Raw genomic sequence first — 20,639 nt, forward strand, 5'->3', positions numbered from 1 at the left:
TGGGCAGCACTAAGGTTATGCTCATTAACCCCTAGAGCCAAGAAGCTGCTAGCCTGTAGTACTATTTTAATCCGTCCATCTTACACACAAGCTGTGTTTACTCATTCAGCCTGGGGCCAAACAATGCTGATATGAATAGGTTATGTCTCTTACGGCTCTATTAAAGATATATTGATCCTGGAATGGTTTTGCTTCTACAGGCTATAGTCCAAATTACTCGGAAAGCCCTCTAGCTAGCAGCAACAACATATTGTGTTGTCACACACACACACACACACACACACACACACACACACACACACACACACACACACACACACACACACAAACACACACACACACACACACACACACACACACACACACACACACACACACACACACACACACACACACACACGCATACATGTCCTCACCCCAGGGATTAGAGGTTAGCTGGTCATTAAATGATTTATCAAGATGTTGCCCTAGGCCTGCCTTTATGAAAAGTTGCTGGCAAACCCCTCCCCCAGATATGTTTGGTTTGTTCTGGAGAAATCATTTTGACAAGTGGTGTGCTTTTTGTCTATCTTCTGTAAGCCCTATCAGACCTTTCATCAGTCAGTGAGATGTATTGGAGTGTTGATACACTGGTTTTATCTCGTGAGCCTACTCCAAATGACAGTCAGACAAGAGTAGCAGTAGCAGCACTTGTACGTTTTTGAAATGTGACACAATTAATAAAAGGAAAACCCTGAACTCACATTTGTTTGAGGGAATTGTATGACTTTTTAAATAACATGTAGAAAGATGTCAAAGACGTTTTGAATGTCAAAGACGATGCAATGTGTCTGGGAATTGTTGTATCATTCTTTTGTCCTTAATCAAATCGGCAGCCCAAAGGTTCTGGTTTTGAAACCCAATGTTTACAGTCTACCTGTATGTATCCTTGAGAGGGATGTATATCTCTTAAACAGTCGTACACTTTATCACCTATATTTTAATATAGGCCTACTGTGAGGCAATTTGGATGAAAGCTTTAATGAAGTTTTAAGAATATACTGACAAATATAGTCTATAAAATCCTTATAGATGTTGAAGGTTATTACTGAGGTCATGAATCTACGTGCTCCTCTTGTTAGATAATTCATCAACAAACACGATAACTTTCCTTTCACAGTTCATTAATTGATTACCCGAATTACAATAATTAAATTAATCTTTGTTCACATGCCCGGAACATCGTAATGACTCTTAAAATGTTTGTCGTGCTCGTTGCGATTGTAATGTAAATATTTTGTGCATGTGTTTTCCACCAAATAACAGGTGTGAAAATCGAGTAGATCTGTATCCAGAAGACTTGGCCTCGTATTTGATTGGCCGGGATTAGCTGGTAATTAATGCTGGGCTCCAGTGGTCTTGAGAGAGAGAGAGAGAGAGAGAGAGAGAGAGAGAGAGAGAGAGAGAGAGAGAGAGAGAGAGAGAGAGAGAGAGAGAGAGAGAGAGAGAGGAGAGAGAGAGAGAGAGAGAGAGAGAGAGAGAGAGAGAGAGAGAGAGAGAGAGAGAGAGAGAGAGAGAGAGAGAGAGAGAGAGAGAGAGAGAGAGAGAGAGAGAGAGAGAGAGAGAGAGAGAGAGAGAGAGAGAGGGGATGCCAAATGACAGACTTAGGAGGCGGGCAGGAGAGGGGGGTATAAATCTAATCTCTCTGGAGGCCAGGGAGGCTCAAACACACACTCATCCTGCTGGCATGTGCCTGGTGTGGACTTGCCCAATCGTCCCAACCACCAGCATAATGACCTCAAAACTTGATGGGACTTTTTCTGTGTTGCATAAATACGCGCCTAGACGGGGGCAACAGTAAAAAGGGAAACGACATTACAGTATTAAATACGATGCGCTCCTCAGCCTTGAACTCGTATAAACTATTAAAGTGTCCTGTGTATTACCGGCCACTCTTTTATCCATTGAGATAAAAGCCTTGGACGGAACAGACCACTCAGCCATATCTACAACCAAATGAAGCTTTTTTTTTTTTAGGAATGCTCTTATTAAATATGATCTTGCTCCCCTTACGAGCCGGAGGTGCATTAAATTGAATGCAAAGAGAGGTATAAAAATAAGTGTTGGAGCACGGTATTCACCGCCGGTCAACAGGATATGCATATGCTCCCTCTCAGAGCTTTTAAGACATAGGAGGACGGCGGGTGCACTTCATTAGGAGAAGCCTGAGGATGTGCTGAGGCCCTGTGCCTACGGCTGCTGGTGTGAAGGGGAGTGGATTGGTTGCAAGGTTGCTGGGATATCGAGAATGATAAGCAGTCTTATAAGACTATCGATTTGAACTTGACCAGTGTGGGTCACGGGAACGATGGATTTCCCCAGGGGTTGGAAAAAAGACCTATTTCACCAAAGGCGGAAAATAAGACAGCTGTTATTTTTTACAACCCATCTTTCAGGAAACCTATGTTCCTGTACCATGGATCAGTATATAAGACAGATGGCAGTGATGCGGCTGTTGAGAAAGCATGTGGTTTGAAGCATTACTTGAAGAAATACATCATTGTTTTTTCTTGTTTTTATGCCCAGGATGGGGCATATCAGAGGCATAATCACGCATATGTATTTTATTGAATTCTAATTGGGATTAGTTTGGTCTTTACTATCAAGCTATTCAGCAGCTTGCGGTATTTGCGTGTAGGAGTGATGTGTTGCAGAGTTCTTGCAAGTCTATTTGTTGTGGGAAAAACTGTGATTAAGAGAGGTGTAAGTATAAATATGTGTAAAAAACAATAGGGTATGGTGTGTGAACCATCCATATCCCATATGCCTTGCAATATTTGTTTAGGCACTATACAATTTGGATCAGCCCTGGTAAATAGTCGACCCCATAGTTCCAGCAATAAATAAGTATAAATTTAAATTAAATACATACTGTGTGTTTGCTCTCTCATCGTCATCCGCTTATCCGGGGTCGGGTCGCGGGGGGAGCAGCTCAAGCAGGGGGCCCCAGACTTCCCTTTCCCCGACCACATTGACCAGCTCTGACGGGGGGATCCCGAGGCGTTCCCAGGCCAGTGTTGAGATATAATCTCTCCACCTATTCCTGGGTCTTCCCCGAGGTCTCCTCCCCACTGGACGTGCCTGAAACACCTCCCAAGGGAGGCGCCCAGTGGGCATCCTTACCAGATGCCCGAACCACCTCAGCTGACTCCTTTCTAAGTAAAGGAGCAGCGGCTCTAATTGTTACATACTTTAATTCAACGTTTATCCTGTGCAAATTAAACAATAATATTTCTTTAAATTAGACGTTTTTCATTCATTATTGTTCGTTGTCTTTAATATCATACCACCTATAGATATAACCATAGGGTCAGAAAAAGTAGTGGCTTCCACTCCAAATGATGAATTACTTGAAAAAGAATATCATGCTAACAGGATAAACAGTGTAGCCTGGGTACAGCACTCAACTCTATTATGTGAACCTCTTGCTGCTAAAGCTTTATCTTGAAAGACAGCTGAGCAAAGATATAAGAATTCCCTGAGAAGTGTATGACATGGTCAAAGGATGTTAGCATAGCCGATCAGCTCTGTCAAAGCAGGCACCATGGCATAGTAGGCCTATCCCATCATTCTCATAACATGCCCCGTATTATGGGGCATTTGGCATAGTTAGCATAGCCCCACTAGATATTTTATAGCATACCCTTTTTCGCTACATGGAAGGAAGCATAACCAACTAGCTACATAGCATCCGAAATGTAATCCATCTCTTTTATAGCACACTCCTGGAATAATAGGGCCTGCTTATCATTTCACTTGAACCTCACAAGTATGGGTTCATTTTGAACAAATTGCATAATATGTTGTGCTATTACCAGCTACTATCTTGATTAAAAGTGGCTTCTTGAATTTGATGGAAGTCCACCAGATATTATTAACATATTCCACTTTTTTTTCTTTCTTGTGAAGATCTATCAAATTCTGAAAGCGTAGCACATTTCACAGGCTTCTGATTAGGAGATATGAACTGGAAGTTTACTTCATATTCATAAGTACACCTTAGAGCAATTTTTCTGATCTGTGCTTCCAAGAAACTAATATTTCACTGACATCCAGTCAGTGATATTAAATGAAGAGTAAAATGTCTAGATCTTTTTTTTTAATAAAAATGTATTTAATGCTATAAGTGAAGATGGAATATGCTACCGTGTTTGATTAAAAGTTCCCTTTTTTGTCTTCGATTCCTGTTATAATCCTGTGTGTTTGAGTGTTTGTGTGTGTTTATGTGTGTGCATGGATATTGTGCATTTGTACACGTGGGAGCATGTCAAGCATCTGAACAACAGTGAGATGCATGTCAGTTCACCATGTTGCAGCGATAAGGATTTTGATTTATTATGCATGCAAAGGCAACATGATGATTTTACGTGTTGCCAGATTCCAAGGATTGTCCTCTAACTCAGTTGTTTAAATCATCTTAAACCAAAAATATCAGTGGTCTCATTCATGGGCTACTGAATTAATTTACCAAGGTAGAGAGAAAGTCCATCTTGTCTTATTTCCAAGGGTGTAAGTGACAAATTAGTAGTGGACAAACCCAGGCCCCATGGTGGAACAGAAAGGCAGAAAGGGAAAAAGATTGGCCTGGATTCACATGGGGATCATTTCGGAGCTGGGCTCTCTAGCCCAGAGGACCTAACAGGGGCCTTGTAAACAATATAAAACTGAGAGCCAAATCAGTTGGCTCCATTATAAAATGGCTACCACCTGTCATTGGCAGGGCTCTGCTTTTGGATACGTTTTTTGCCTCCCAAAGATCTATCTTAGCCTTCCCATGCAGCACATCACCAAATATATCAGCCTGTGGGTGGAAGGCAGGGAACTGGAAGGATGGTGCGCAAATTGGTTGGATAGTTTAAGGGTTAATCAACCATTGGTAACCATTAAACATCCGTTAATCAATGAGAGTTCAAGCGGTTATCAAAGCTTGGTGTTAATTGCAAGATGGTTAGTGATGTATAGCGTCTGGATGGTAGCTCATCAATAACAATTAAATTATTCCATTCAAGTTGCTATTGTTGAGCTGTGGAGTTTAACGTGTTTTGAGAAGTGACCTAAAGAGGAGACTTTCAAGCAGCCCTATTGTCTCTGTTGTTTGATGTGAAACAGCAAAACCTCATTATCCTCATCGTAGGACATCGCAGAACACTGATTTTGTTGCAGAGATTTGTCTTATGATGATGATGTTATGTTTTTGATTATCAGGTTGTCAATCATGTTGATTTTGCTTTCCATTGTTCGCAATTATCATTTGGATTAGGATTTTTATGATGATTTTACATACACACCTGTTTTTAGAATTAAGGCTTTCATATCATTTCGTTATTGTTTTGCAATTTTCATTTGAAAACTGTTACATATTGGTCTCACAAACAGTTTGTGAACATTTCTGGGGTTATTTTTGAAAAAAATTGATATCGTTTTCTAACGGTGGAAATGATCCGTAAGCCACATAAAGTCTGCGGTCCACTGTAGTTCAAGAGAGTTTGACATGAGCCAAGGGGTCGGTTTTTTCTTAAACCTTCACCACTGCCAAGACAGCTCAGAATGCATCGTGTTTACTCACAGGCGGAAGGGTTCCTACAAAAAGGGGCGTTTACTTACCCTTTAAGACAATCAAGGATGGATTCTTTGACTATTAACCACTATATACTCTATACTCCATTGGCATCAGCGGCGGGGCCATCAGACAGGTTGAGTTACTATGATTACACGCTATGTGTTCAAGAGCGAATGATTCCCAAGCCATCGGGGAATCAATAGAGGACAGCTCAAGGAGCGTTTCCACAAGAGGTAGCCCCGCATTGCATAATGGCATCTCTACTTCTGCCTACAGCTTGGTGATTAATTATAGTCAATACTGATGTTGAGCACTCATTAGTATGTGTAGGGAAGCATATGTTTCTGTAAGGTCGGCCTAATTCCTGTCTGTCTAACTCTTCCAATAACTTATATTGCGTGACGGGAACTTTGCTTTGCTTTGCGCAGGGACATTCCATATAACATCACAGAGCACTTTTTGCATTCATATTTTTATGTAAAGATAGATCGGTATGGAATAATATTATATCTGATGACTGAGGGTAGAATAGAGTCATTAATTAAAGCTAGCAATTTGGAGAAACAAGCCAGAGTAAGCTATACCCATACCTTCTGGCTTACCTCCAAAGCCACTCCCCCAAAACAGTATGTCTAGCTTGTTAGCTTGAGGTGCACGCAGGAAGCCGGTAGGTAGGGGGACAGAGAGCCAAGCCATCCGATCATTTAAATTGCGTCGGAATAGATGATTAGACAGGCTTGTCTAGCGACAGACCCAAATACCGATAATTTTATTTTTTCCTGTCAGAGCATTTGATTCTTTGGTAGTGCTTAACAATGAGTGTACAATAATTATCCATTAATTAATTGGTAGTTAATGCAGTATTAAGCATTCAGCAGAAAACGTGTGATCATTTTCTAATAATGTGTTCATATAACTAAGGTATGTATTAATACGTTTTTTAATTGGGTTAGAGTTTGGGTTAAGCCCAACCCTATGAAATGTTTAACTTAATAGAAAATAATAGAATATGCTTTAATGTCCCCATGGGGAAATTTGTCTTGGACTCATCGAAGTGTTGCTCAGAAATATACATTCATTGACAAGGACATGACATAGAACATGATACATACTAAATAGAAGACGTTGACAAGACAACTCGGTGGGGTCCATTGACAGGATGTAGACTGCCCATGGAGCTCCAGTTACAAATACAGAATAGGCCTACATAGATAGATTCAGTATGGCAGATAAACGTAATACTTATAGCTTATATGAGCGCAATAAGTGAATGATTAACTGTTAACGGTTAGTTATTGCTTACAACTGCAATAACTAAAGTTGATGATTTGTTAATTATTGGGTAAAATGTTACAGATTTATTAATAGCTGTAGAGATGTAGGCCTAATTAGAATTTCAGGGCATTTCAGAAAATGCTTCTCAAATAGATGGACTACCCTAGCGTAAAATTGCTGTTTATTTGAATTCTGCAGGCATATCTTTGAGATAAAATATCAAGCTATTTCACTTTTCAAGAAAATATCATCAGTCACTTCTTTGATAAGACGGCTTTATCATTTATTTTGAAGTGTTTTGGCCACACTGCAAATCAGACTTTCCTCTGACTTTAAAAAATAAACAAGATAGTGTTTTCTAGCAGCCTAGTTGAAAGTAAAATCAATAATCAGAATATCAAGGGGTTCGTTTATATTTCAAGAAAATAAATGCGTCACTTATCCTTAAAAAAATGCATAAGAAAGCAAGATAAGGCTTGAAACAGATCTATATGTTACAAATATCTTTCAAATTGTGCACACACACACACACACACACACACACACACACACACACACACACACACACACACACACACACACACACACACACACACACACACACACACACACACACACACACACACACACACACACACAAATACAACGCACACACACTCGCAAACACGCACACAAACGCGCGCACACACGACCACACAAATACACACGCGTACTGAAACACAAACGGGGCGGTGCTCTCTAAACAAAAAATCCACCAGAGCACCTCCTCTCGGGTCGTTTGGTGGCGCTAGAGCGCTCCAAAATAGGAAGGAAGATCAGAAGTTACCCCCACCACCACCACCACCACCACCCCCTTCGTCCAGCCAATGCAGCGCATCGGCGGTCCACAGCATCAGGCAAATGAAGTGAGGAGAATCCTTTCAGCGGACGGCTGGGATGCTGGCCACCTGTCTAGAATAGTAAGCAGTGAGCTCCCGACGACAGAGAGCTGATAACGGACGTCTAGTAGACCGATAACGCTATAGTTGCAGGGGGGAGGGCTAAAAGCCTAGACTAGACTATATTTGGAGACGGTGTCCAGGGATATGATCGTGAACCCTCCCAGCGGGATCGACTCTGAGTCAGAATTGAGAGTATCAACTTTGGAGACGGTCGGAAGGTCGGAAGTGACGAACCTTATATAGAGCGTTTTTATTACCGGTCGTGAATTCTCCGAGCGTGTGTGGTCTCTTGATTGTAGTGTTTTGAGCTGGTAAAATAATATTGGCTACAGCCGGTCTATTTCTGACTGCACGCCGACGCTCGACGTTTGCGCAATGACCTTAGGCGCACTTGGGAAGCGACGCGCGCACAGCGAGGTATGTGTTGTTTCTCATCTATTCTAAAAAGGGATTGGGTCTATGAAAAGTTTTCTGTCTGAAGTCTCCAAGTCTATCCCATGCAGGCAGTTTCGTTTGTCGACAACAATTAGCTGATTCCAGTGACTATAATTAAGCAGCTAAGGGGGCACCTAATCTTAGTGATTAATCGTGATTAAAGTTATGCATAACATCTGTTTACACCTTTTAATATCTCACTAAATAATTTAAAGTCGACTTTAATGTTCGCATCCGCTCATCCCCACATGATTAGGAAGTTGATGTTGATGTTAATCACACAGCCTGAATCATAGCCTAATGTATTCCCTGCTGTATAAAGTGTATCTTAATTAAGGGTGAGTCAATTATTATTTTATCTCAGTATAATCCCAAGGATAATGTAAGACCAAAAGCCATTTAGCGTGTTTCTAAGTTGCATTTGACATTGCAATGTTTTATCAGCTTCAGAGTGAGACACATAATTGGCTAAATATTGCAGAATTTTGTTTTATCATGAGCAACATAAGAATGATCTCAAAGGTTGGAGCAAAGGGAAACTAGTACACGTAGAAAAATACGTTAATTGATATAATCAAATGAACCAGTACTCTGTTCTACTCCCTGGCAGTGAATCAATTATGCATTTCACGATTAGGATCTAATGAAGCGTCATGGTACATTTTTACACTCCCCCATTGTCATCTCTTTTCCTCGCGTGTATTACCTCCAACCCTGTTGTGGCGGGGAAAAAACTATACTGAGAAAGTATACGCTTTCACCAACCCCTATAGATGGGCAGGGAATACTTAAAAGCCTCTGTACTGCAGGGCGGGTTTGAGAGCCGGAGAATTGGCTACACACACACAGGCGCACACACACACACACACACACACACACACACACACACACACACACACACACACACACACACACACACACACACACACACACACACACACACACACACACTATGGGAAATGAGTGATGACGGGGATGGAGAGCGCGAGGTGTCTTTCACGCCATTGGTATGCTTGTGTGGGTTCTTATCCCCGTTGGCCTGGGTTGTCTCCCCAGGATACACTACTGTGATTGAAATGTGTGAAAGAGCTTTGAATGATAGAAAAGCAAAAGGAAAAGAAAAACGACGTGAAAATCTTCCCACTTATTTATTGAAGGTCAAGGGGGCTCCATTTCTTTATTTATCTTTTGTTGTCCTTGAAGATCTAAGTGCTCGCCTTGGTCGTTGTCTCTAATAAGCGATGAAATGTTATTCTTCATATTATGTTGTTTTCACCTGGGTGAAAGTATCCTTGTCATACCTTTCTTTTCCCTGACCTAGCGAACACTTGAGTGAATGCCTGAGTACGGCTTCATCTTGACTAATTCGGGGGCTTTTCGGACGTGACTCATTTCCCAAAGTCAGGGGCAAACCATAATTGAAGAGGCTCATCCTGATGAAATTGATCTCTAAAGCAGCAGTTGGCAGATTCCTACCTTATTACAACATTAATAGATGTAGGGAAGGCAGGTCAATAAGAAAGTGTAATGTGATGGATATCCCCTGTGGTGGGCTGAATAGATTACCTTGAGGTACAACAACTTAGAAAACTTAGATCCGAGTTGTGTAAGTCCAGCTGAGCGAAAGTGTGAACCGTGAAAGTAAAAGTTTGTTTGTCCGTCTGCACCTCGACTCCACCTCAGTGGAAGCAGAGGCTTTCCCATATATCTGGACTTTATCCGGCTGTCTAGGGAATAGGGATTATCGCTCATCCTTTGATTATCTTTCCATGGCTGTGAGTCTGGTGTATGAGAATCATGACAGGTGCTCTAGTCTTTAAATCCGTCAGTATACCTCATCATTCATTCCGCAGCATAATTTCAACGGGCTTCAGGGTCAAGTGAATAGCTAATTTCAAAACTTGATGTGATCCTTTCAAGTTGATTTTGTCGCAGTCTTTATTTACTTTAGAGGTTACCCAGAGTTTAGCTTCAGCTATCTGTTGGGACCACCCTCAAGTACTTCGTCCTTTTCTGAGGAACTAAGTGTTCTTTGAGTTACGTGGTGAAAATCGCCCTGAGTCGAGGGCCGCTCCAGGCGAAGATCACAGACTTCAAGTCTCAGGGAAAGTGGCCACCACAGTTGGAATCCAATGGCTTTCGTGTTGGGGGTAATTGGAAGTGTGATGTGATTAATGGTCCTCTTTTGGTTGGTATTTAGACTGTGGAACGCTGAGCAGCTGTGATCAAACCACCTTTTAATACCTTTCCAAACATCCCACCTGGGAAGCAATTAATAAAGGATGATTTATTTTTAAATACCGCCAATGTTATTTAATCGATTTGTCCCGTGTGCTATGAGTCTTGGCGACCTCAGCGCTGGTGATAAATTAACTTGTTTAAGGTCCAAGACAGTCAGTCAAGTTGGACCCAAATTCTGCAGGGACTCAACTCCTAATTCTGCAACAACATAATCAATTAGAATCAAACTGTGGATGTATGTAGATGTGTGTGCTCCCAGTCTTTGTAACTTTGTAACTATTACCTCAAATCTAATGGGAACATATGACACTTACATAAGCAAGACAGGGCTGTCATTTGCAGCAGTCTGTCTTAATCTCATGGTATCTTACATTTTATTCAGAGGTTTGAATATAATAGATGGTGGCAGAGAAGAAGGTTAATGTGTGTCAGTTTAAATTAGGTTCCAGAAAAGTTTGGGATTTGTATTGCTGCGCCCGTAGCACATTCAGCAGTATGTGGTAGTTCATCTAATTCTCCCCGTATCTGAATCCTACAGCTACTCTGCAGCATTTGGTTGTTCGGTTGTTACTTGGCCCTGCGGTACTTACAGCTTTATTGCGGCTCTGATATTGATTTGTTTACTCTCCCTCACCTGGAAGTTGCCTTGGATAAAAGCGCACCTGCTAAATGACACCATGTAAAGTCAAACCACGGCACATTAAACGACAGATGGGTGCCATGGTTGTATGAGCGTGTGGATCTGGAACTTTAGTGGCCCCCTGATGCTTTTGTTTAAATGTCAATTGTGTCTGACTCAGTGGTTCAACCCTTTGCCCACCACCTAGGTTACCACCTGTAGCAACCATGACTTTATTCCTGTGGTCATAATACTAAGCGTCATTTCTTCTCACTTTCATCCCACTTTCATATCTCTCCTCAGTGTTAAGCCTATTCGAATATAATAATACAATTCAAAATGGAGCTCAAGAGAAAGCCTCCTTTTACAATATGATATACCCAGCTCAACCTGGCTTTCTTCATTGCGGGCTAAAGCCTGTGGCCAAATCGGCAGACATTTAGGAATCATTAAAGGCAACATCCAGACATTATATTTCGAAGATGGCAAAGATAATTGGGCCCTATTTAATAAATGAACCAATACTTAGACTGTAATGATTTGAATGCCATTCATCACTTGATGAGATTAATTTAAAAGGAGACCACTAAACATCTTGTGTTCATGGCAAAGTACAGCGTGCATCTCTTCTGAGGACTGTGTCAGCAGATTTAATAACAATCAGGATGTTGGGCTTATTTGTTACCCCTGTGTGTTCTTCTACAAATCAATCCTCCACTTCCAATTCACCCATTTCACAGAGTCGTTAAGCAGATACAACGCTCTCAAAGATTCAACCTTAAAGTTTCCGCTGCCATTGCTATCTTGTGATTAAAATGCAAGCAGGAAACTTTTTCCTGATCCTAGTTCTAATTCCATTTAGATTTTTAAATACAGAAGGTTGCCAGTCATTGATGCTTGTGGCTCCCTTGCCAATCGTTAGTCGTATCATTCCTGGGATTAGTCCCTAAACCACAGCATTATACAAATACAATCCCATCTTTACACTACAGACTTTAATGTCACGGCAGATGGAGTTTGAATTACACTACAAGCTATCCATTTAGAGTAGCATTGTGTAGGTGGGAAATTTTTGGCCTTGACACTCTAATTACTGCTACTTTCATTGCTGTTGTGTTTTTCGAGCCTGGTGTACTATAATTGTGTTCTGAGTAACTATAAAACGCTGGCAGTACTATTTTCTTATTTTGATTACGGGCAATATCTGCCCTTTAATTTCCCTTCTGCCTGAAACACTCCCTCTCTTTGGGTGGGAGGTGAGCATCTCGTAGGTTCATAATCACAGCGGGCGGTGGCCTCTCCCGCTCCCGACTTTCACGGGACACATTAAGGGCAGCACTTGATACCGACCTCCATCAGGTCCTCTCCGAGGACAGGGGGCCATGGGAGTCTGGTCCGACTTGGCAACCTGTGGTCATTTGGTTACGCCGGATGGTGTTATGTGGGAAGAGATGGTTGTTGTTCACTTGAATGAGGAGGGACAGAAAGCATACTTAAAGTGATGGACAAGAGAAATCTATCTTTGACTTCAATTATGTTATAATTGGTTATCAAGGTGTGCACTATGCATCAGAAAATTATGCTCCCAGAAACCCATTGCAATCTCACATGATTCCAGTCCATCGATGATGTATTGTTATTACGGCTAGGACACATCAGGAGTTTAACGGACGTATTCATCAGTGTAATCCCACCGCCACGTAGTCATATTTCACCTGTCACCTGTCCTACAGTCGGTTAATCCCCTTTTATTTGTTGTTATAGTTATTATTGTTGTTGTAGCACGGGCACAGCGAATAGATCATTGTTGTTCACTTGAATGAGGCTGGACAGAGAGCATACTTAAAGTGATGGACAACAGAAATCTGTCTTTAAGTTCAATTATGTTATTATGGGTTATCAAGGTGTGCACTATGCATCAGAAAGTAATGTTCCAAGAAACCCATTGCAATCTCACATAATTCCAGTCCATCGATTTGCCTTCTACTCCTCCGCACAGATGGAACGGGTGGAGCCAATCTCCTGCCTGGCTCCTTCGGGTTACCATACAATCCCGTGGCCCCAGCCAGGGCGCTCGCGTCCCTCAAGTATCCAAGGCTGTGTGTTCAAAGCCGGCTTTGAGACGTAATCAAATGCAACGCAGGAAGAGGCAGTCACGTGACTCCGCCCGGAGCGCCGTACACACCACGCGGCGTCAGATCAACCGCGTGGTCATGTGTCTCGGCGTCCCGCGTGGCCCGTCGCGGCGGCGGGTTGTCTGTCTGGAGGCCTCCAGTGAAGCGTGAAGGAGAGACGATGATTGCATGCAAGTCCTATCCACCCGGCGGTGGCTGCGTTCCAAAATTAATAGGGATAAGAAGAGGAGGAGATTGCAAAGTTGAAAAGAAAAAAAAAAACCAAGCTGTTGTGCGGAGGCGTCACTCGTACTAATCACATCTTCTCGCTTCTCTTTCGTCGATTAATTATTGAGCGTAGTGCCTTGCCTTATTTCTCCATCCCGGTCGTCTCCTCGCTCCAACGCGGACTGTTTTGTGCTTAGCCTGAATCCCGTGTGATGATGTATTGTTATTACGGCTAGGATACATCAGGAGTTTAACGGACGTATTCATCAGTGTAATCCCAACGCCACGCAGTCATATTTCACCTGTCACCGGTCCTACAGACGGTTAATCCCCTGTTATTTGTTGTTAAAGTTATTATTGTTGTTGTAGCACGGGCACAGCGAATTACAGGTCCCCTCGTATTCAGAGTCCCTGTTGTTAATTAACCCAGGACGACCAGTTTGTGGATGATGGACGGGGTTGTTATCTACAGACTGTTGTGTTTTCAAACTCCAGCCTCACCAGACATGCATGCGTTGCAGCTGTGAATGTCATTGCATTTTTCCCCCTTCATGATCATTTTTCAAATTTTGCAAAGTGTTACTCGAATATGTGAGGCAGACAGCCCTGGTCAGCCCCTTTCTGAGTGAATGTGTGAACTCCTTAAAGCTCAACTAGTGCATTTATTTAAATAGTAGCATCGTATTTAGTCAAACATGAATAATTCACTTTAAGGTGCGTGTGCGCGTGAGAGTGCACAGACGCCAAGCAACAAGGGGAATCTATATTTGAATAAATTACTAGTTTGATTCAGCTTTGAGGGTGTGTCTTATCAAAGCTCTTTTAGCGATCGACCCCAGAGCAAGGCTGAATCAAGGCACTTGCAGTCAAGACATGTTGTGGGCAAAAAGCAACAGTACGATCAGAACCCAAGCGAGCAGCGTTAGCAGCGGTTAAAGCGATACAGATGACCCACTGTGCGCTTTGCAACAAGTCGAACGACAAGCAGGAATACATATTTTGCTGAGTACCGTATTTAAGATGAAAGAGGGCAGAGAAGATGGAAGATCAAAGAGACGATGCTGGAATCGTGTATCCTGTCCAGAGATGTGTCTGGCGCGCCGCAGCATTGTCCTGCAGGCCATGCTCTCATCTGTCTGGTCACAGCAGGAGAAAAACCCTGAGAAGAGCAAAAAACATCAATGTGGTTGTAACCGTTTCATTGCTGGAGTAAACCCCCCAAAAGTGGTATAGCCGGTCCAATACGTCCAATGTGAATCAAAACAAGACAACTACAGGTAGGGTTTCAAGGTGACATATTAAACCACCAGCTGCGAGTGTGATTAGCCAAGACAAGCCGTTTAGAAATCTGCCTCTTCTGACATCACAAGTGGGCGTGTCCACCTAGATGTAAGACGGATGGATGAGCAACGTTTGCTACAGTCCACTGGGTAGGCTGGTAGGCTGATCTATCCAGCACACAACTAGGTGGACACGCCCACTTGTGATGTGAGAAGAGGCTGATTTCAAAATGGCTTGTAACGGCTAATCACACACACCCCTGTTGGTATAATATGTCACCTTTAAGACGTTGGTTTTGAGAACAAGTCAGGTAGAGCCGAGAGAAGAACACCGTCTATTTCATCTGCTCAGCCACTGTCTGGCAGCAGAGCAGAAGTGGCCTGAAAGCCGGTGGCAGACAGGTGTGAGGTCACAAGGTGCGCCCCGTATCACAGGGATGAAGATTCTATCACCACACTAGTATCACAAATCTGAACTGTGTCTCAAATCTAAAGTCTGATGGCAGACAAGCTGAAACGTGGGGGAACGGAGCGCTTCACTTTCTTATACTTATCAGTGAGCACTTAATTGGCAAACACAAACTTAGCCAGCAGAAGAAAACTATAACAAAGCCACTGTTGAAATACACTTCACAGAGCTTTAACAAGTCATGCAAATTTCTTGTCTTTGGTAGAATGTCTCCGTAACAAAACAGGAACAAGGCTTGACTCCGCCCACTCAAATAAGGATAGAAGGACTCCTGGATTCGAGACTATCAACACACAGACTTCAGTTGCATCCATTTCCATTGCTCTGTCATCCTCAGAGTCAACTTAGAATATGTAGACAAATAGTCAATCAGACAATCGTCAATTTGTCCAGATGGTAGAGACGGACAGAAGCTGACCTCCATCCCATGCAACGAGGGGACGGAAGACACCATTCACCCATCTCCTTAAGTTTTAAATCCATGAGGAGAATTCTGCATCTAAATCATCTCTTACCCCTGGCTCCACCACAACAAAGTCATCTGGAGACCCTTTGCAATGAACAGTGGGAGAGATTACCATCAGTAATGTTCACTGTAGAAACACTGATGTTCTCTTCGTCTCCTAACTCCCTCTTCTCATAGTCAAGAAGAGCCTAAAACAGTCGATGATAGCATGTGATACCACATAGAGTGTGGTGGCTCCATATATTCAGGTCACCCCAAGAAGGAAAATGTTTTCATCCACATAGCCCAGATACAGTGCGTTGCCAGGATTTTATTACTGTGGTGGCCAGCTCGGGCCAGTCTTATGTTTGGGGTGGCACTTGATTGTCAATGGGGGGGGGGGGTGCCTTTTTTGGGCCGTAAGGAGCAGTCGGTTAGGGCATCTTGCCCGAGGATTCATGCAGTGTAGGCTAGTGACATTGGGGATCAAACCCGGTAGCTTTGTGGATGGGAGTCGGAAAACCCTAGCCTCTGCTACATTATCCTGCCTCCACATAAATATTTCTGGCCAGCAACGACCTTGTAGTACTGATTAGGCAGAGAGAGGGTCATGAATTGTAGCGTTATCCCGGTGTACTGCCACAAATTTACATTCTCTAATTTCCCATGAGCTGTGAACGCCAGTTGAGTCCCGGAGCGAGAAGAGAAGTAACTGGAGAAGAATAACAAAAACACGGACGATAAATCCAGAGTTTTCTGACAAAGAATTTGCAAAGCACTATCCTACACATGGAACAGAAAAGGATATCCCTTGATCAGGAGTCCCTTCGTAACTCCTGCCTATTGTCGCTAAACCTGTGGTACTGAAACGGATATTGCCCCCTGCAAAGCTTGCCCGGATGTCCCTCCCTCTGTCCAGCTGATAAGGCAACCTCAAATCACCCTCATCCGTGCGTTCTGTTGTGAGAGGAGAACGCCCTGGTTACAGGGTTAGGTCTCGCCTTTAGTACTGAAAGAAGGCTCATCTTCTTATTTTCAGCCTTGGGGACTCGGTTGCTTGTGTCTTTCAAACATATTCATTCAACATATCACCCTCTGGGGGCAAATAAGAAAAATAGATATTTCCTCAAGAGGATAATGTATGTCCTCTGCAAACAAGAAGCACAGGGACGCTTCTGTTGTGGCGCTCGTCATATCGTGAGAGAGCCATAAACAGATGTCGTTGTGGACTGTGCAAACAACAGCGCGGCCCTGTTATAGTGATGGCATATTGTCCTGAAAAGGCTCAACAAACACCCATGAGAAATGAGAAAGGCTGGAGCACAGCGGTGCCCTGTGAACCCAATGTAATCTACAGCAATCAGCGGCTTTTAAAGGGTTGAGGCGTGTGTATGGGACTGTTTGCAGTCATGCTGCAAGAAAGGGCTGTGGAATAACATGTATTGTAGAAGCTGTTCCATCAGAGAATATATGGAATGATGGTGTCCTTGTAAGTGAGCTAACATAAGTGAGAGAATTGAATAAACGGCCATTAAATGCAATTTCTGAATGCCTTTTATTTGAAAGTGAATCCTTATTCAAAATCGAACAGGTACTCATGCTACAATCCAAAGTGCCACCCGTTATCTTGTGCAATAACGAGGCTCCAGAAGGTGTCATGGACTATCTGTTGCATGGCGCAACACTTAATCTCGACCTGCTTGAATGCCATTTCTGCCTGGTAACGATATGAGGATATTCATGTACGGAGCGCATTGAGGCAGCTCATGTCACACAGTCCCAGAAAGCAATGCTGCTGTTTCAGCAGGGAAACAAAGTGGCACAGTGGGAAGAGTTGATCTTTCCCCAAACTGCTTGGACTGTAATGGTACTACTAGGATGATATGGATGTATCCCTGTAAATACCTCAAGACAGACAGACAGACACACATGCATACAGACACACACACAGACACTGACATTATCACAAACACACACAATGACCTATTATAGAATGTTCTCTGCAAGAAATTCCAAAGCGTTAGTTTAAATCAATGGAAACGACTTTGTTATGCCCCGATGTTCAATGACACGATAATTCTCTTTGCATATCCTCTGAAGCATTGAAGGTGTGTTATGTCATTTAGAAACATTATTCCAATCTTCAATAAGGGTTTTATATTTTATGTGTCCCCGTGCAACTGTCTACGTTTGGATCCAGGAATCATATCTTATAATATATATGAACAGTATATAATATAGGCTAATGATACCAATATTCACAGAATGAATACATGAATGCATACAGTACTCTCTTCACATATGAAAATGAACTATAATAATAATAACAACAATAATGATAATTGGATGCCTAGTTTGATGGATATTATTATTCAAATTAATTGTCATGTTATATTTTCATATGACAGACAGACGGCTTACGAAGAAGCTGACATTCGTTTAACACAGATCTGACAGCCTCAAATTGGCCAACGTATTATCCCATGTCCGTCCCTATGTGACCACTTCACACATCACTGGTGCATTCATCTTTCAGTAGCACTTTGTCTGACGTGGATGATTAAAGGTACAATATGTTACATTGACACTGCACATTTAGAAGAGGTACTACAGACCAAATTAACAATATTGAAGAGATTTGTCTCCCCTCCGTCCCCCCCTCCTCCCAGACTCAAAGCTTACACGGGAGGCCAGGTTGAGGACACTGATCAAACACGAGCGTAAGCAGACCCGAGGGCTACATTGTGTTTTGAGATGAGCACAATAATTCTATTTTGATAACGACAATCGGCTCCAATCCTACGCTGTAAGTTGATCTTCTATGTATACTTTGGCAATTTATTTATTGCAATTATGCAGCAGCTAATTTGGCATCCGTCTTAAAATCCTTCTGGGCTCTAAGCCGTCTCTCCATAATTAAAATTAAACTCCAAGAATTACACGTGTTTCAGCGCGGCTCTGGTCAGTGAGCCTTTTCGAAAGAAGGCAAGGCTTTTTTTATGTTGGGAAGACTCTAGTACAACCTCAGTTGATGCAGTTAGTTTGCGTGCTTCATTGGCTGCAGCGTGCTGGATTTGTGTATGCCAATTTGTTTTATATCTGGCAACCCGGGGTACTCAGAGAATAGTGAAACATAACACAGGCCAAAACAAAAATGTTCCGACCAGGAATGGCATTGACTGGCTGTCGCGTTGTTATCTGAGAAGCCAGTAATTCAACTCGGCATGTTTCCTTAATCTCTGATGACCTACCATAGTCATTTTATGATTTTATATAATACATTTGTTACATATACCTCCTAGGCATTGCTTTAATAGAGACATTATCCATGCCCATTGTTTTTAAAGGGCTTCTAGCCCCTAGAATCCTAGAAAAATATCTAGCCTTAGTTAAGCTCTAGTTTAGAGTTCTAGCCCCTAGTTTTGTGACTTTTGTAATGGAAAATTGAAATATTCGGATTCGCAGCACAGTCTAATGGCTCTTTAGGATCTTACAACATGCTAACATTATCTCTGCTATTTGCAAGCAAAAAGATAAGTCACACATATTATACACAAAGAACTGGGGTCTTCATTTTTTACAAAGAACTTTATAAAATGATGTTTGCAATCATACGATAATAGAAGGGAATAAATATTGAGACTATAAATTGCAACTCTGTCAATATCATGAAATTAACTGCAATGACAACTCAAGTCTCAAGTACAGTAGTCAACCAACGTAGTGGTTCAATTACCTAAGATCATTGCAACAAGAAACTGTCTGCACCTAGAGAAGAGCCAATGAGCCCATTATTTTCATTTTAGACGTTTAAATTGAAGTGTTTCATTTATGTGACTTGATGACTGACGCTTAAGTAGCATTGATTTTGGCTGAGAAATGATTGATGGCTTAACAATTGTAATTTGGTGCACAATTTGTCTTTCATCAAAACTTGTCTTAAAATGTGAGCGTAAGATGAGAGTTCAGTATCTTTTAAACGAGTTATTCCTGTATTTGTCAAGCCTTTCATATTTATTTTTAAGTTCAATGGGAGACATATTTATCTATTTATTGATTGATTTGTCTTACACTTTATCCTAAGTTTTTGTTTCGTTGATAGGCATTGCAAACAAAATCACACGGATTGGAGACAGTAAGTCGAGCTGTGGTAGGTAATGTTAGCTTTTAGTACTTGTCAAAACTTCTTTGCTGCTAATGACACAATGTTCACACTAAACTTATCCTCATTTTGAAAAATTCTTCTTTATTTCTCTGCAATCCTAAGCAGTTTAAAATCCATTTATGTCCGTCAAGCACAGTTTATTTGTTGAAAATGTCAAGTTGTTAATTGTAACACATTTATTAATTAAATCTCCCATGGGTAATTTTTCCACGTCCGGCCAATAAAGCACACCCCCTCCCCCCTCTTGACCTTCCCTCCCAACAAAGCACTTTCATTCACTGTCATTCAGCAGTCTCTTACCTTGTGGCTTTTATTTACCTGTGGCCTCTATTGAAAGGGACATTTTCGACTCAACAGGCTCCGACCGTAAAAGTTCAGTGGATCTTGGGGCCCCTCTGTCATTGTCATTGACCGATTCCCCATGTCTGCGGCCCTCGCTCTTTTGTGGCTATATCTGTCCAAATAACAGCCCTTCAAGGGACGTGTAAAACAAAAAAAGCCGGCACCATGAACTGAGTCACGGCTGTAAGGCGCGCAAACATACTGGCTGTCACTAAATTACACGCGGGAGCCCTGACGTGAACAGGTGCTCCCCTGGGGAGAGGGCAGGGAGGCAGGGGGAGACATGGTGATTCAGGGCCACAGTCCCTCTAACAAGCCATAGCCATAGGTTTGACACCCGCTTGCTAGAAATTCATATGGGGATGGTTTTTCAGCAATGGCAGCATTGGACGAAAAAACGATGAAAATCGATGCAAACAAAAAGGGGCCTGATTGTGTTGTTTGCAATACGCTCCAAAGGGGCTGGGTTCTTACCTGTTGGTGCCT

The 20,639-nt window shown here is 42.3% G+C and overlaps 1 protein-coding gene across 1 annotated transcript in view; it reads left to right on the forward strand.

Annotated features, from left to right (window-relative positions):
* The first annotated feature begins 7,838 nt into the window (after positions 1-7,838).
* The window catches only part of pcdh15a (protocadherin-related 15a), a 409,668-nt gene continuing 396,867 nt past the window's right edge, over positions 7,839-20,639 (forward strand). Inside the window, exon 1 of the mRNA XM_056608756.1 lies at positions 7,839-8,232. The gene's annotated coding sequence lies outside the window, so the exon portion shown is untranslated. The remainder of the gene's footprint in view (positions 8,233-20,639) is intronic.

The sequence above is a fragment of the Gadus chalcogrammus genome, chromosome 15 (genome assembly GCF_026213295.1).
Source record: "Gadus chalcogrammus isolate NIFS_2021 chromosome 15, NIFS_Gcha_1.0, whole genome shotgun sequence".
NCBI classification, from domain to species: domain Eukaryota; kingdom Metazoa; phylum Chordata; class Actinopteri; order Gadiformes; family Gadidae; genus Gadus; species Gadus chalcogrammus.